The 17890-nt window shown below is 40.5% G+C and overlaps 1 pseudogene; it reads right to left on the bottom strand.

Annotated features, from left to right (window-relative positions):
* Positions 1-15904: 15904 nt before the first annotated feature.
* Positions 15905-16230, bottom strand: LOC114493847 (annotated as a pseudogene).
* Positions 16231-17890: the final 1660 nt, after the last annotated feature.

The raw sequence follows: 17890 nt of genomic DNA, 5'->3' as shown, positions 1-17890 counted from the left end.
CACGTGGACAAACAAGGAAAACTTGGTCCAGAATCATGCGCACATCAACAAAGTTTAGAAATAGAGGGGTACATCAATGTGGGTTGGATCCTCTTTGGAGACATTCCCATCTGCAGTTGATGGCATGTAGGGTGCAAAGTTCTGCCATGCAGCTTATCTGGGAAATCTACACCTGACTGACTGATGAGGAGGTCAGAGTCTTTAAAGGTAGGCTCTTGGGCTTTTCACAAACAGTTTAATCCCCTATCGCCCAGGGAAGGGTAGCTCTAGAACACCGTACTTGTTGGAGTAGGGAAAGAACTGACAGCCTGTGAGCACATTTGTGTGAGTGGATTGTGTGTTCCTCCAAGAGTCTCAGGCTTGTAGGATGGCTATTCTGATCTCTTTTCTGGCCTCGTTTCCTTCTCTTTCTTTACCCCTTTGTTATATTTAAAATAACATGTGAGGTGACTGACGTAAGTAGTCAAGGGTCACTTTGGGTAATTGACCTTATTTTGTAATAGATTTCAGGGTTCTGGAATCTGGATGAAAGGAAGGACAGGGCATCACAGCTGACACCCTAATTTGTTGCTGAAAGATGATTGCAAAGCACATCATTTTATGTTGTATCCTGCAAAGGTAGAAACTGGTGTTTGATTTCTGAAAGCCCATTTTAATCCATGGACTATTAAAATGTCCTGAATGCTGCTGTCTTGGGGTGGGGGGTGGTGCATAGGGGGCCCTTCTGGAGATTTCAGTGCTCTCCCTCCTCCCTGTCCTCACCTGCCCCACACCAGTCTCAGTCATAATTTTGCCAAAGGCTTGTCTTAGCCCCGGGAATTCTCACTCACCAACACAAACACAGTTCCGTCTGGACTGACACAGTGCCTCTTGTTTGGTCAGAAGCTCTCCTGTAGGGTGAGGAACACCCTCCCAGGCAGGACAAGCCCAGGCGTTGTTTCCACATCTGACAGGAAATGCATCTGCTCGTTTCTGTCCAAGTGAAGAAAGGAAATGGTGAGATTTCGAAACTTGTCATATCCATCCCCAGGCTCCTTTTTCACATGCCTCTCTCCCTCCATGAGGCCCTGGGCCTCCTACCTGCGCCTCCGTGCAGGCACCTGATGCCTTCCTGTTGTCTTCGGGCTTCTTCTTCCACCGCCCCCCCCCCCCCCACACCAACAGAAAAGAAAAAAGAGAAAGAAAAAACAAAATTCAACTCAATCCAGCATTCATTATTAAGTGCTTATTAACTATTGGGCCATATGATCATTGTCCTACCTTAAGAGATTTAGAGCAAACTGACTTATCAATTTGACAGAAATTGATTCAGAGAGCAGTTTTAGGTCAATGAAGCACCCCTTTCTTTTCTATCTGTATATCATTCTGTTTTTCGGTTATGAACAAGTTGTACCGAAATTCTGAGAGAAGCAATGGAGGGGGTGAGTGGGTAATGTGGAGGCCAGTGTCCTCAAATGGCAGAAGGCAAATTTCCTAGGTCAAAAAAATCAATCTCTCTCCCTGTCTCCCTCCCTCTCTCTCCTCCCTCCCTTCCTTCCTTCTATCCTTCCTTCCATTAGAATGTGTACAGAGGGGTCACGGGGTGGGAGAAGGGTTGATGACAGTAAAGAAGGATTGCCCATCAGGGTGAGGGTGAGTCAGAAGTAAGCATCGCTGAAAAAATATGTAAAGAGAATAAAGTTGGATTCCCAGTTAGGTTCCAGGATTTTCTCAGAGGACAAATTTATAGCGATATACATGTAAGACAAACATTGGGAGGAAAAATAATAGAATCAATAGTTGTTCTTACTATGTTAATTAAGTGTGAGTTTTGCCAATTTTTTACAATAAATAGTTGTTACTCTATAGTAAGAAAAATAAGTGATTAATAAGGCAAGAAAAGTGAAAGCCAGAAATATGTTCCTCCCTGAGCATTGTTCGTTGCTTTAGGGCAGGAGTGTCAAACTCATTTTCACCGGGGGCCACATCATCCTCACAGTTGCCTTCAAAGGGCCGATGTAATTTTAGGCTGTATAAATGTAACTGCTCTTTAACTGTTAAGCAGGAGCTCGGTGCTGCCACTGGGTAGAAACAAGGTGCCGGGCCGGATAAAACAAGGTGGAGGGCCGGATTCAGCCTGTGGGCCTTGTGTTTGCCCCCTGTGCCTTAGGGAGCCCAGCAGAACCCACTGTCAGTGGAACTAGGAGGGGAGAAGAGATGTGGTATTTCTGTCAGTGAGTTCCTTTTGCACCCGCACTTTCTCTCCTGCCGTCTCCCTCAGTACTGTCAGCCTCTGGCCGGAAGAGCTCCTATCCTGGGGACTGAGTGCTTCCCACCATGAGTCAACCACTAACTCTGAGGAGAGGAAAATGTGCACAATGTCTAAATCAGAGCAATACCAGAGAACTGGGGCTAGAACACATTTAGTTTTGCCAAATATTACAGAAACATGCCTCTTATTATGTTTTTTATTTATTTTAATTTTTATTGAATGTATTGTGGTGACATTGTTCAATTAAATTGTAGGGGTTTCAGGTATGCAAGTCTATAATACAACATCTGTATAGTGCACTGTGCGCTCACCACCCCAAGCCAAGTCCCCTTCCATCACCATTTACCCCCCCACCCCTTTACCCTCTTCTACCCTCCCCATCCCCTTTCTCCCTGGTAATCACTATTATGTTGTCTATGAGTTGTTGGGGTTTTTTTGCTTAGTCCCTTCACCTTTTTCACCCAGTCCCTGAAGCTCCTCCCCTCTAACATGCCTTTTATTATTTAGTCATTTCTTTGCCCGTACACAGAAGTTTCCAATAAAGTCCTGTGCGACTTGAAAACATTTTTGTCCTCCTGGCTGTGACCTATGAAATGGGCAGCTCACTTAAGATTCCAAGGCGTGGAGATCTGGGGCTGCCTGGAGGGGTGGCAGGGAGAATGTCTGAGTTTTCAGTGAAACGAAGTCTTTTCTAAGTTAAAAGTTTATTTTTAAAAATTCTGAGAGCATCCTCGAAATTGCCTTTTATACCAGATTCAACAAAAGTAGATAAAATCAATAAAAATTAACCCCAGAAGTAATTACATTTTATTGTCATTTCTAAAAAGTTAATTTTTTTCAGAAGTTTTATAAAATTACTTACTTGTCTCCATTCTAAAAAAATCAAGTTTTGTTTCTAGTAGTTTTGAATCAAGACTGCCTCAGTATGGTCTGAATTTTCTAGGTTCACCAGCTAGGCTGCTTATCAAAGCATGGAACATTTCCATTTCTTTATGACAAAGCTTTTGATAATTTTATTACAATTTTAATAATTGTTACTGCAATATTTTAAGAAAGCTCCTTAATGTAGGTGAAGAACAGTTGAAATCAATTATAATATTGAGTTACACATAAAACTTAATATATAATTAACTATTGGGTTAAAGAGTTAATTGGGTTAAATCTTTGTTTAACATTAGACTTCCACATTTTTAAGCTATAATTAAAGAGAAAGATGTGTACATTTGCAATGTTATGGGATTTTGTCAAAATGGGATGGTGTTTCCTATTTTTAAAAAGAATTCCTTGAAAAAACAAAAACACACTATGGTTGCAGAGCCCCTAAAACAAGCAATTAACTTTAATTAATTCTAAATATGATTGTAAGATATTAAAATTAATAACCCAATTCTTAGCTAAAATTAATTGAAAGTGATGCCTAATGCACAGGTTGCTTAGCAATTACATTTTATGCTTTCATATTAATTTTCCAAAACTGCTACTTATTTTATGCATGATAGCCAAAATCAGCTCATTATGATTCCAAACAAAGTTTTTCCTGAGGTTTATAAGCAGCATCTTGTTTTAAAAAATTCTAAATCTCTGGTCTCTAACCATTTTATTTTCTTTGTTTTTATTTATTAGATATAGTGTTGTTGGAGAATCTGGTGAGGGTTATGGCTCCTCATTTCAGAAACAGAAGTTGCAATCACATCCACAATTTTTCCTGAGGTTCCAGAGGAGTCCCTGTCCACCCCATCTCCATCTGGACCACGCAATTGTCTGTAACCCAAGGTTAAGAACCCCCATTGAAAAGCCAAGTCAATGTTCTATGTTCTGGCCAAGAGACAGGTCTCTGTTTTAGCTGTAGAATAAGTCTGTATTTCCCTTCCAAGTTTAGTTCACTGCTAGAATAACAAGCATGAATAGTTTATGAATATTTGAAATGTACTGAGCTGATTTAGAAAGGTGTTTGGGTGTGGAAAGCACATAATTGCACATTTTAATGTATTAGCCCATCTGCAGGGTTGGAGAAAGCAGAGAAGACATGGTGAATTGTCATCCTTTCACGAACCGTTTCCTGAAAGTTTCCCAAAGTACATGTTTCAATGAGCTTAACAACTTGCTACAAGAGCAGCGAGTTGTCAGACACAGAAAGGCTGCCATCCACACCGCTCCCAGGGCACCAGTTCCGAGATGCTGCCCAGATCTTCCCTCACTGGTAGATGCAAGTACTCCTCGCCAGCACCAAGTTCTCACTAAAGATGCAACCCTATCGCATGGGCCACGGAGCCTACTATCCCAGAATGCCTTCATTTACCTGTCTCTAATTTAAATGTTAATGGAATTTTTAAGCCAGAGTGTGTCCCAACTACTAGAGCGGGCCTTATTAATTTTGGAGCAAGTGATGCCTGATTTTATTTCATTTCTCAGACAGCAAACCTTAGTAGGTTCTCAAGTGAGAGAAAACAACAAACAAAACTAAAACATGAGTTAAAAACAAAAAGTAAGAACAAGCATTCCTATTACATCTTTATTCTAAGAGTCACTAATGTTTGACTATTCCGCATTGTTCGTAGAATAGTCCAAGTTGTAAGAATTCTTCAGTAAGCTGAAGAATTCTGATTCATGTATGGTGTCAAAGCAAGGTGGAGTGACAGACCATATCAGTTTTTATCACTTAGCTCTCCTTTCTTTCCAGCAAACTGTCAACCAATACACAAATGTACAGTAACAACGAGAGTTTGTGGAATTTAACATCAGTAAGACACAAACATTGCAGGCCCCTAAAACTTTGTGTGGCCCAAATGTATTAGAAATCCTTTAATGCCTCCAGCATCACTCTTTGCTTCCAAACAGATTTCATCCAAGGATGACACATGTTTTCCAGAGGCCCAATTGCATCAAGGAAATGAAACATCACCAGAAAAAAAATTACAGAAAGAGACTGAAATACAGTTTGAAGCAACATGACTTCTAACTTTGTCATAAAGGATTGCAGATTACTGGCCACAATGGAGGAAACCTTACACTAAAGTGTTTATGGAAGATGTCTCAAAATGATATAAGTATAAATATGATCAGAATATTGAATTAAATCAGATCTAGTGTTTTCTTCCTTTTATAGTTTCCAAGTTATTTTTTGCAGAATTAAAAAGATGATTGTGTGAATTCAAGATATCTTTACCTTAACTCTTTTTATTTTTACTTAATTAGTATTTGTGGTAGGCATAATGACTCCCCAAAGATGTTCATGCCCCACTCCCCAGAAATTGTGAATATGTTATGTTACATGTCAATGGGGAATTAAGGTTGTGGATGCCATTAAGCTTGCTGGGGAGACTATTTCGGCATGCCCAGTGTAATCACCAGCATTCCTGTAAGTGAAGGAGGTGGGTGGGAAGGTCAGAGTCCGAGAGAAATTCAAAGAAGCCCACCTGCTGACTTTGAAGTTGGAGGAAGGGACCACGAGCCGAAGAAGGCTGGAAAAGGCAAGAACACTCGGGGAACTAACCCTGTTGGCATCTTGCTTTCAGCCCAGTGAGACTCATTTTGAACTCTACGCTTCCCGAATTATGAGATGATAAATTCATGCTGTTTAAACTAAGTGTTGGGTAATTTGTTTTAGCAGCAATAGAAAACTAGTGTCTATTGTTGAACACATATCGTGTGACCATCTGTGCATTATAGATTGTGTATATATTGAGGTATAAGTCATGGCTCTTATCCTCAATAAGTTTAGTGAAAGATGAGATTATGTTTCCAAAACATCCCCTCTGCATATTGTGTAGTGAGTCCTATAGCAGAATTTTTATGACATTAAGAATCCCCTGACTTTTTAAACATTTTTTCAATTTTAGCTCATACTCAATATTATTTTGTATGAGTCCAATGGCTTTTGAGGGGCTACATTAGGAGGATAAAGTTAACAATATTAACTGTGAGAAATAGACTTAGACATTTACGTAGCATATTTGAGTTGGAAACATCTTACATTGTCTCAGGGCTGGTAACCTGATATACAGACTACCGATGCTCTTCCTTCTGCGCCCAAGCGCTAGCTGAAGAAGGTAACAGAGGGGATGAATCCTTAGCCGTCCGAGTGTTTGAAAGAAGGGTCTGCAAAGGAGGAAGTGTAATTGTGGATGTAGGTGCCCAAGTGCACTCCGTGCAGCGGCAGGTGGTGAATGTTCGAGGCACTGAGAGTCAACACGCCCCAGTTTCAGGTTTGCTTCAGGGTTCTCGTGCTCTTTGCTGGTGGCGTTAAGCATCTGATGGTCTAGTTTGACTATGACTTACATTCAGGACTTTACTGTGAGCTAGAACACTTTTTATAAGCCCTCCGTGAATATAAACATTCTCTCACATGTGGAGTGGCTGGAAACCAGCCCTGCGCAAAGTGCATCCGAGGGTTGTCCAGAGAGGTGCAAACTCCACATGGTGCATGGAGAGGCTGAGGTCTGAAGAAGGGTGCATTATACATCCAGATTCTGACATGAGTACAAGGAAGCACCACCTGCCCCTCAAAGGGTCACAATTTATAACAAGGATTGTGCCCTTCAGGCACAGTGATGCAAATAATTATCAAAGAGCTTTCTATCAGGTGTTTGGGTGCAATAAGCAGATGTGAGGAACAGTGGTGGCGAGTGTGCCTCAACTATTAATGTGAACAGCTAAAATTTTAGGTGCTACTCTAACTTGACAATGACCAGCACTTTAGATAACGAGTTTTCCAGTTTAGGAGGGAATACACTTGCATTTTGATCACTTATGGGAACTTTACCTACTAGAGCAAGATTGATTACTTCAGCTTCAGGTAGAAAATTCCTATATTATAATATGTGTTCCCACAAGACTACTACTTTGCAGCATGTAGGAAAATATGATTAATTTTTCCATAATTTCTGAATAGAAATCACTATGAGATGCCCATTATACTTATGGGAAATGCAGAAATACAAAATCAGTTATCAAAAATATTACTTCCACTCACCCAATATATCATCTTCGTAGTAATTAGTATTCCTCCTTTCTGTTTTAGGATGTAAATTTGCTATACATAATCCCATGCACTAGGTTAGAGCCCTTGAAGGCAGCATTATACAGTAATTAAACACAAAGAGATCAGCATTCAAATCCCAGCTCTAACACAGTGTGTGCCCCTAGCAATCTGAACCTCATTCCTCATCTGTAAAGCGGGGGTACTAGAAAATACCTCATAGGTGTTTTTTGATCATTAAAGAAATAATTTATGTAAAGTCCTTAAAACATTGTATTAATATTAGCTTTCATTTTAATTGCCGAGGCCCAGGAATCTACTAACACAGGGTATGTGTTTAACAATGCTGGTTTACAAAACCCCAGGTTTGATATAATGTTGGGTGAGTGAATAAATGAATTAATGAATGTGTATCTGTTTTGCTTATGTCTATAACATGTAATAAGAATGAGCGCACGGTTTTTCACTTACCAGAAAGATTCACTAATGGGATTGTCTCCTTGGTAGTGATCGTCTTGGGCCGAGCTGTGCAATTGTTTGACATGTTTGTTCTGGTGACAGGTCACACCTCCAGTGGATATGATCAGGGCCAGACTCATCAGCTTTGGCACGCTGTGCTCCCTTTAGGACATGTACCTGCTGTAGGGGGAGAGAACTCACAACCTTGGCCTCATTTCTGTTCACCCTGGAGCATGACAAACGCTGCTAATCAACTGCCTGCTGACCATTTGGCTTGTCTTTGGGACGAGGAAAGCCAACTTGAGAAAAACAGCAGCTGGGAGCCTGTCTGGCCCCGCCTGTCCCCTGCAGCTCAGAGACAAAGGTGACTGATGTTGTCAAGTGTTTATGCAACTATTATAAGCCTTTTAAAGGAAAAGCATTATTGATAAATCACATACTGCCCTTTTCACACTGGGCATGCCTACCACCTGTCTGGTAACAGCTCTGTGTACTGTTAATAAGGCCTGGTTGCCCATTTTTCACTGCCTTTCTCAGATAACCATACTGATGGCGCAAAGAACGCCAATGGGAGTAGGGGGCCCTGAGCATTCCCTCTGGATCTGCCACGCATTGCATATATGGCTTTGAGCAAGGGGGAAGAGACTAACATGGTTGAATATCTTCTGTGTGCCAGTCTCTGGGTAGGATATCATGGAAGCATGGAAGCTCTTTAAATCTTCCATCCACCTGTAAGGTAAATAGAATGATCCCCATTTTAGAGATGAGGTTGAATTTCAGAAAGACGGTATAACTTGCCCACGCTCAATGAACTAAAAAGTAACAGAACTGTAAGGTAGCATAGTTCTTTTTTTTTAATTGAAATATATTCAACATCTATAACATTTTATAAATTTAAGGTATACAACATGTTGATTTGATACATTTGTATATAGTAATATGATTGCCATTGTAATGACAATTAGCACCTCTATCATGTCACATAGTTATCATTTTTAAGCTTCTTAGCAAATTTGATTATTATAACACAATATTGTCTATATTCACTATACTGTGCATTTGTCTGCTAGTTGCAACTTTATACTCTTAAACATCTCTCCTATTCCCACCCCTCCCTGCCCCTTGTAACCACCATTTTATTCTGTTTTTATGAGTGTGGCTTTTTTAGATTCCACATATAACAGAGATCAGACAGTATTTTGCTCTGTCTGGCTTATCTCACTTAGCACAATATCCTCAAGTTTCATGCATGTTGTTGCAAACAACAGGAGTCCCTTCTTTTTCTTATGGCTGAATAATATTCCATTTTGCATGTATATATGTGTACACCACATCTTCTTTACCATTGACAGGTGTGTGGGTTATTTCCGTATCTTGGCTGTTGTGAAGAATGTTGCATTTGGTTCTGCTCATTGCAAAGCCTTTGTGGTTTGCTATCCCATGTTGCCTCTGGAACTCAGTTCTTCCACACATAAAAGGAAGGAGGTGAACTAGATGGGGCATCCACATTTTCTCAGTAGAGAACCACACAAGATTAAAATCCAATGCCATGAAAGCCACAGTCTTTCTCTTTTTTTCTTTTTCTTTTCTTTCTAAAACATTTTTAAAATAACATGCCCATACCTCATGCAGAAAAGTCCTAGGATTATTCACTGAGACAGTAATTCGTTTAAATGTGTTTCCCTCCTCCCCTCTCCTCCCACTGCCAATTTCCAGCAGTAGGCAGGGCTATGCTCTCTGACTCAAAGAATATTTGTGGCAGGATGGAAAACAGAAGCCATTTGAAATCAGACAGTTTTCTTAGTTTTTGTAAAGGCCTGAACACCTCGACATTACTATGATAAGTGTTTCAGAGGAAGAGGAAAGAAAAAAACAGTACCTTTGAAGTCAACAGAGGGACATGGAAAGATTTCAACAGAGAAGGAAAAGAAAGGAGTTCTGTGCACAGAAACCCAAACAGAGCCTCAGGACAGAGCCCCAGAGAGGTGGCAGCTCCACAGAGCGCTCTCGCTGTCCTCTGGTGGTGTCAAGGCTGGGTCTGAAACAAAGATTTGCAGTGTCCTTGTGGTGTGAAAGCAGAGAATGCATGGGTGAAAAGCATGAGAACAGATGACTTCGATGAACTAGGGATGAAATAATCTTCCCTCAATTAGTCAGTCCCACGTTTGATTCTCATGCAGTCTTAATAACCAACACTGGATTTCTCACCCGTCTGACAATATGGGTGCTTAGGGCAGATTTTATGTGAATTTAAAATAATATATAAATGTGATATTTTCTGCCACAAGAGTTTACAGCCTGAATCACACCTGCTCGATGATATCAAATGTGACTCAGACATGAGCTGAGTGCACGGGGACGTTTTATTTAAATCTTTCTCCTTTTTCTCTTTTTAATAATGTCTCATAAGCCACCCTTTTCATGGTTTAATTTTAAAGGAATTAACTATGACTACTGTATTCAATGCTACTCAGCTTGCATTAGAATTGCCAACTGATCCAAGTTCATTTAACAATACATTGCTAGTCGTCGGCCATGTAGTGACCATGTAGGGAGGAGTCAAGGTGCACTGAGCCACTAGTTCATACTTAGTTACAACACCCATTTCAGAATCTTGGTTACTTCTGGAAAGGAGGCAGAGCAATAGGATCGGAGAGGAGCACGCAGGGCCGGGAGCAAATATCGTCAGTTCTAAAGTCTAGATCTTAAGCAGGTGGTAGGAGCATGAGGCTTCCCTTTATTATCTATACTTCTTAACTTACATATGCATAACACATACTCTTTTGCATGTATTAGACATGCATGACAGGATTTTGAAAGCTGCAAACCTCTAGCGAGGCCCAGGTCGCAGTTCTAATGCCAGTCTCCAGCAGGTCTGTTTTCCCACTCTACCAGAAGGCTGTTTCGCCCCTTCTCCTCTCTCCTCAAACCTGCCACCTCCTTACAACACACACGCACGCATGCACACACGCATGCCCATGCGCACACGCAAACTGTGACCGTCTTGGACGTCGTCGAGGAAGTCAGCACATCGATTATGTTCCAATCACGAAATCTCCCAAACTACTTTCATCTGACCTTTATTTCTCCCCTCTCTTCCGCTACGATGGGAAACCCGCAGCAGCGTCGGAATCCTGTCTCCCAATCACACCAACTGCTTCCCTCATTTCAGCCCCCAAGAACACTCTAGCATCTCAACCCCGATAAAGCAACCTCAAACAGCCTCCCATGACTTCAGGTCCCCCGAAGCTAACTTTTTTTTCTTCTTAGCAAAACTTCCCTCTAAAAGCCTGTCTATCCTCACAGGCTCCATTTCCTCATCTCCTGGTTTCTCCTGGGCCCACTCATCTCCCTGTCTCCATGGAAACCACTCATGTCAATTTCATTTCCAACCACCTCAACAGCGCCTCCTTCAGTCCCCTCTCCTGACCATTTCTCTGGCTAATCTTACATGTTGGACTGCCCAGGGATCTTCCTAGGCCCCATTTTTCTCTGTAATCGTTCCCTAAACAATCATGTCCTATCTCAGATTTAATAGTATCTGTTTCTGATGACTCCCAAATACATAATTCTACATCTGACCTCTCCACTTTTGCTTCGGATTCATGTATCTGTCAAACGTAACATGTCTAAAGTATGAGTCCTGTTTCCCTTTGCCCCAGATGGTTCTCTATCTGGTTTTTTCCTTCTCAGCAAATAGCACCACCTTCTACAACCTCAGCCACTCAAATCAGAAGCTAAGGAACCATGCTTTATTCTTTTCTCCTTCCACCTTCATATCCAAATTCTCAGGTTCTGATGAATTCTGCCTCCTAAAAAATACCCCAAGCCTATCAGCTCTGCTCCATTTCTACCCCTCTCATCCTCAACCAAACACCATCATATTTTGTTTCAGCCCCTGCAGTGGTGGGAGTTAAACTGGTCTCTTGCTTTCATGTTACATCCTCATAAGCCACCCTCCACATCACAGTCAGAGATGCTTTTCTGCACAGCTCACAACACGTCACTTCGTCACCAGCAAGGCCCTCTGAGCTGCTCCTGACCATCTCTGCACCTCCACCCCCAACTACTCATCCCCATTTGGTTGTGTTCTGCTTTCTATTTCTTGACCATACTAAGCTTTTCTTACCTGTAGGTCTTTGCTCTTACTAATTTGTCCACCTGGCATGATTGGCCCCTAATCATTGTAGGACCACTTTCTTTTGATGTCCAAGTCTGGTCACAAACATCTCCTAAAAGAGGACACACTCTGTCACATCACATAAAGAGGGAAAAGAGAATTTGGGATTGAAGTAGACCCCCAGCCAGTGCCTTTAACTAGGAGACAGTTAATCTCACCAGGAAGTGAGCATCAGCAGGGGCTGGGCAGGCATGTGGCTGCAGCAAGCAGTTGGAGCCCAGGGCGCATGCTTCCGGCCCGGCAGGTCCTGTAACGTTCACCAGAATTGGGGTGCAAGTACCATCACACAATAGGGCCTAACAGTAGCAAGTGAGGAAAGGGTAGCAGTCAGTGGGCGTGGATGTTCACTTCTAGGGACGCACACCATGTCTTCAGTGTAGAGCAGCAGAGCTGTAGAGTTGAATTTCAGACCTCAGCTTCTGTGGGAAACTCAGAGCATGTGGAAGACGGGCAGGGACAGAGAGGAGTTGAAGGGGCTGTGTTGGAGAGTGACAGCCTCCTGGGTGGGTCAACATTTAAACTCATTCCTAGGATTACACAGTGATGGTCTCATTAATGCTCCCTGTTGATTTGAGAATATTTAACTTTTGATTATTTTTTTCATCCGCTTCTCCCTTATTTTCTTTATTTACCTCTCCACATGTGTTTCATCAATCATAATATGGGCATTGTAATCCTTTTTATCTTATAAATTCTTTTGAGAATTAAAATAACAAAATGTTAAAAGTACTTAACATTTAGTATAATACCTGACACATAGTCCTTAATATGTGGTTATTATAAATATTAATACCACTATCTGTTCCATTACAGATTATAAATACCAGCTGTCAATTTAATAAGTTTTCACTGGGCTTTTTGCCAACTTGACTACCCAGTTTTTATTTGATAACTTTTTGACACACAAATCTAATGGCTATTTTTACTAGCTTCAATTTTTTTGAAAGAGTCGTCTGCTTTACTGTCCATTAATTTATAATTTCCTTTAGACATGTTAGACACATTTATAATTACGGGGAATATTAAATTCCTGTGTGTTCATTTCACAAAAAGAAAAATACAAGGATCCACATGCGAAATAAACAAATATTTATGGACTGCCTTTCGTGTACCATTATTATAATGCCTAAGAAAGTCATTCTACCCAAAGGGAGCATAGAAAGAAGTCAGAGTAATGAACTGCAAAATAAAATATGATATATGTATTCAGTTAGGATGCAGAAGGTATAATGGGGCAAAAGAAAAGAGGTATTTAATATAACCTGGAACTGCAGAAAAGAATTACTGGGAAATGTGTCACATAGACTGAGCACTGAGAATGAGCTAGAGTTTGCAATTAAAGACAAATAACCAGGTCTTTCTAGAGAGAGAAGCATCATGGGTAAAGTCACAGAGGCAAGAAATCAAATTATATATGCCAGGAGCTATAACCAGATCAATACTCTTTAAGCATAAAGTATAAGGTCTGAGGTTCAGAACAGTGAGGCCAGATTTGAAGGCAGGTACAGTGAGAAATGAGAGAGTCAAAGGGTCCAAATTGGAATCTGTTACTACAGCCAGGTAAGACCATGGTGAGGGATGAAACTTGAGTCAAAGGCAAAAGTGGAGAGGAGGATGTAGATTAGATAATTATTATTTGTCATTCATTTATTCCTCAAATATTTATTGAGCACCAGGGACTGGGATACCCTAGAATTCATAGAGCAAGTCCCTGCCCCCATGGCAACTGCCGAGGTCCACAATTAGGTGTCTGATGCATGGAAGTGAGCAGGAGAAAACAGTGTATCTGACTTCTGGTTTTCTGGGTGGGCAACCCCGAGATCAGCAATGCTGGGAAAGCAGAGGGACAGCAATGAGTTCGGTAATGAACGCACTGCATCAGAGGCTCTTATGTCATGCCATTTAAAAAATAATCTCGGCACTGAACTGTGCCAAAAGCACAAAGAAATACGTAAATCCTAAATGAAGAGCAATGAGGTTTCTGCTCAACTAAAAGTCTGCTAGGTACAGCTCTTGTCTGTGAGTACATACAACTTTCCGGGGCCGAGTTGCACCTGCAGCGTATCATGTAAGGTTGCACTGATATTGACGGCAATAAAAAGATACTTTACTTTTAAAAGCCAAGATTATGATTTAAAATATAAAAACAAGCCCCCTGACACCATGGCAAGCTGCACAGCAGCGGCCCAGTGCAACATGACCACACGAGATCCGGCTGAGCCCTGCGTGTGGGCCGCGCCGAGCCCGAGACAGTTACTGCGCCTGGGAGACCTCCTGCACTCAATAACATTTTTTCTGTTTCAAGAAAGTTTCTCCAAAAAATAGTTTCTGTTATTTTAGTTCCAGCTATCTCCAGTGATGTTCAGACCTTTTGAGTTTAGGAATTTACTCAATATATATGAAAGATCAATTTGTCTTCCTCCAAACTTAATTTTTCCCGATAAACAGAGTATCGTTTTAAATGAATGATTATTGTACTTTTTTCTTTACCATTTAGTCCCCTAAACCCCCCACCCTCCAGCAATTACCACTCTATTGTCCATTCCCATGAGTCCTTTCTCCTTTTTGCTCAGTCTTTCCACCCCCTAACCTTCCCCACCCAACTGTCATCCTGCTTTCAATCTATGAGTCTGTCCCCATTTTCCTTGTTAGTTCAATTTGTTCACTAGATTCCACATATGAGTAAAATCGTATGGTATTTGTCTTTCAAAGCACTTTGAAAGAACTTCAGCACCCTTATATTCAATGCAGCATTACTTGCAATTGCCAAGCTGTGGAAGCAGTCCAAGTGTCCACCAGCAGATGAGTGGATAAAACAACTATGGGGCATTTACACAATGAAATACTACTTAGCCATAAAAAAGAAGGGAAAAAATTAAAGGATTTTATTTATTTATTTTTAGAGAGAGGGGAAGGGAAGGAGGAAGGGATCAACTGCTGGCCCTCAACCCAGGCATGTGCCCTGACTGGGAATCAAACTGGCAACCTTTTGTTTCTCAGGCCAGTGCTCAATCCACTGAACCACACCAGCCAGGAAAAAAGGCAGAAAATTATACCCTTTGTGACAGACAGCATGGATGAACCTGGAGAACATTATGCTACCTGAAATAAGCAGAGTATTAGCCCAGTTTCTTCAGGGAAAGACAAACCATTTCAAAGGGGAAGAAAGTATACAGTAAATTGATACAGATCATTCAGAAAGTGCTTCATAATGTGAAAAAGGCTAAGTACAGCTGTAAAAATAAAATTTTATATTTTGATAGTAAAGAAGCCAGTTCCAAAAATAATTATGTAAATTGATACAACCATGCAAAAATATAAAATGTCAAGAGCATTCCTCACATACATTTTAACAGCCAAATAAACCACACTTAACATATTTATCATACTAATGGCTTTTACCAAATTGTGGCAAAAGTAAGTTTAAAAAAAAAATAACCCCTGAATTTAATGGCCTGGCTTCTGGTCTGAAAGTAAGACAGTTAATGATCTCAAAGGTAATTTCTAATTAAGCAGGTATACTATTCTAAATCAATATTTTGGGACTCAACTAATCTTTCTTAACTATTACCTTAATGTTAAAGAATATCTGATCAATATAAAATTTAAAGAAATGTTTTAAAGATTTATTTACATAAAAATATTCTATTTAACAATACATTTAACTATATTATAACCATTAATGCAATAGCTGCCTCAATTTCATTCAGATAATAAAAAATCATGGTGTAAACCTGGTTCAATCACAATTTACAAACTAATTTTTCAAGAGTGAAAATAGAAGACTATTAAAAATAGCTAAAAGGATAGCATGTGTTACAGTGCTCAATGTTTCTATAACTGTCAGTAAGGCTCACATCTAAATCTGATGCAGAATTCTTAATGCCATTGAAATCGTTTATTTCTCAGCCACCTGGTGTGTATGGGTACTATGAGTCTGGAAGAGACCGATGTGGGTACAACCTCTTCTCTTCAGCTGTGACTGCCCAGTATCAGCAAGTGTACTTTGTATGTTTTCCAGAAGCACGTCCCCTCGATAAACAACATCCTCCAGATGTGTCCATCTTGGTGGGTTTCTTCTTCTAGCTCATACAAGCTAGCAGCCTGTAAAGCAGCTGTAGATGCTTCACTTGGCTAGGAATCCATCTGAGCATCAATATCTTTTGCTGTTTTTGCAATCAGTGCTGCAAAAAGCTGGGCATATTCTGCTGTAGGATTAGCTGGCTGATTTGTGAGCCGCTGCCTGAATGTTACTAAAAGAGGCAGGAGCACACATTGCTGCAGCACTCCAATGCAATTAATACAAAACTGATCTGCAGGCGAGATCACCGTGTCCTGCCACTGCATGGGCTGATCCGCCATGTTTCTCTCATCAAAATGTTCTGTTTATTAATCATGCAAAATAATATGTTCCTAAATGTTCCAAATGTTAAATGTCATATTGCATTTAAATCATCCTTTATGCATCTCATGTGCTTCATCATATTTTAGCCATTCATGTATTCATTCGTTAATTTAAAAATTTATTGAGCATGTGCTCCATACCCAGCACTCACAAGGCGCTAACAAAAGTGAATGCATAGTTTCTTGCCTTTTCCCTTAAACTCTGGTTGCTGAGCAAATGATTACATGGTGTTTACCCTGTGCCCCACCAGTTGAAGCACTGAAGCACTTATGTTAACTCATGCAAGCCCTGCAATAACCCTAAGAGGTTAGTCCTATTGTCATCGCATTTTACAGATAAATGCAATGAAATACAGAGGGGTCAAGTAACTTATCTAAGATCACACAGCTAGTAAGTTGTGTTTTCAGAATAAGAACAGAGAAATTTTATAGTGCAAAATGTTAGGGTGTTTCCACACATAATGTCAAAGAAATGCAGATGAAGAGAGTGTGAAAGTTAGATGAGGTGACTTGTCAGGGATTTGTCTCCAAGACAAATCTCAAAAGGAAAAAGGGGACATGGGTTCGATGGCAAGAAGGAAGAGGGGCCTGGGAATAGGTACAGCTAACTAGGTAACTATTCCTAGGTTCCTATTAGGTACCTAAATAGGTACCTAACTAGGTACAGCTAACAAGCCGGGTTTTGGAAGGGTCGGAAAAGAGGTATTTATTGTCCTATTCTCTCTCTTGTCTATATTTTGGATATGTCTGTCATCTATCAGAAGAATCATTGAGGAACACAGCAGACATTTTTGCCATTCTGACTTTTATAAAATGATTCATTATTAACTACTTATTTGTAAAGCAGTTTTATTTTATAGGCCAATGGTTTTTCACATGATAGTCATTGTTTGGCTTGCCAGCTATTATTCCATGAATATTTTCTACTGTAAACTTCTAAATGTCAGAGAAAAAATTTTTTAAAAACCTGTTAATTTGAGATTCAACTCTTTTCTGTTTACCAGGAAATCACGACCACACTGCCACCTAGTGGACCTTAGCAGCAGCCTCCATGAGTGACGGAAATTGTAATTCAAGCTTTTCTAACAGGTGTGAGATGGTATCTCAGTGTGGTTTTAATTTGCATTTCTCTGATGACTAGTGATGTTGAGCATCTTTTCATATGTCTGTTGGCCATCTGTATGTCCCATCATCAATAAATCAGCAAACAACTAATGCTGGTGAGGACATAGAGTAAGGGGAAGGAACCCTATTGCACTGTCAGTGGAAATGCAGACTGGTGCACCCACTGTGGAGAGCAGTATGGAGACACCTGAAAAAAATTAAAAATGGATCTGCCTTGTGACCTAGTGATCCCACTTCTGGGAATATAGCCAAAGGAACCCAAAACACTAATTCGAAAGAACATAAGCACCCCTCTGTTCATTGCAGCGTTATTTACAATCTCTAAGATAGGGAAGCAGTCCAAATGTCCATCAATAGATGAGTGGATGAAACAACTATGGGCCACTTATACAATAGAATTCTACTCAGCCATAAAAAGGAAGAAAATTTTACTCTTTGCAACAGTATGGATGGACCTGGCAAACATAGTAAGTGAAATAACCCAGTCAGAGAA

This window comes from Phyllostomus discolor, chromosome 4 (assembly GCF_004126475.2).
Source record: "Phyllostomus discolor isolate MPI-MPIP mPhyDis1 chromosome 4, mPhyDis1.pri.v3, whole genome shotgun sequence".
In the NCBI taxonomy this organism is placed as follows: domain Eukaryota; kingdom Metazoa; phylum Chordata; class Mammalia; order Chiroptera; family Phyllostomidae; genus Phyllostomus; species Phyllostomus discolor.
The sequence above is the reverse complement of the archived record's forward strand: the minus strand, read 5'-3'. Positions and strand labels throughout refer to the sequence as shown.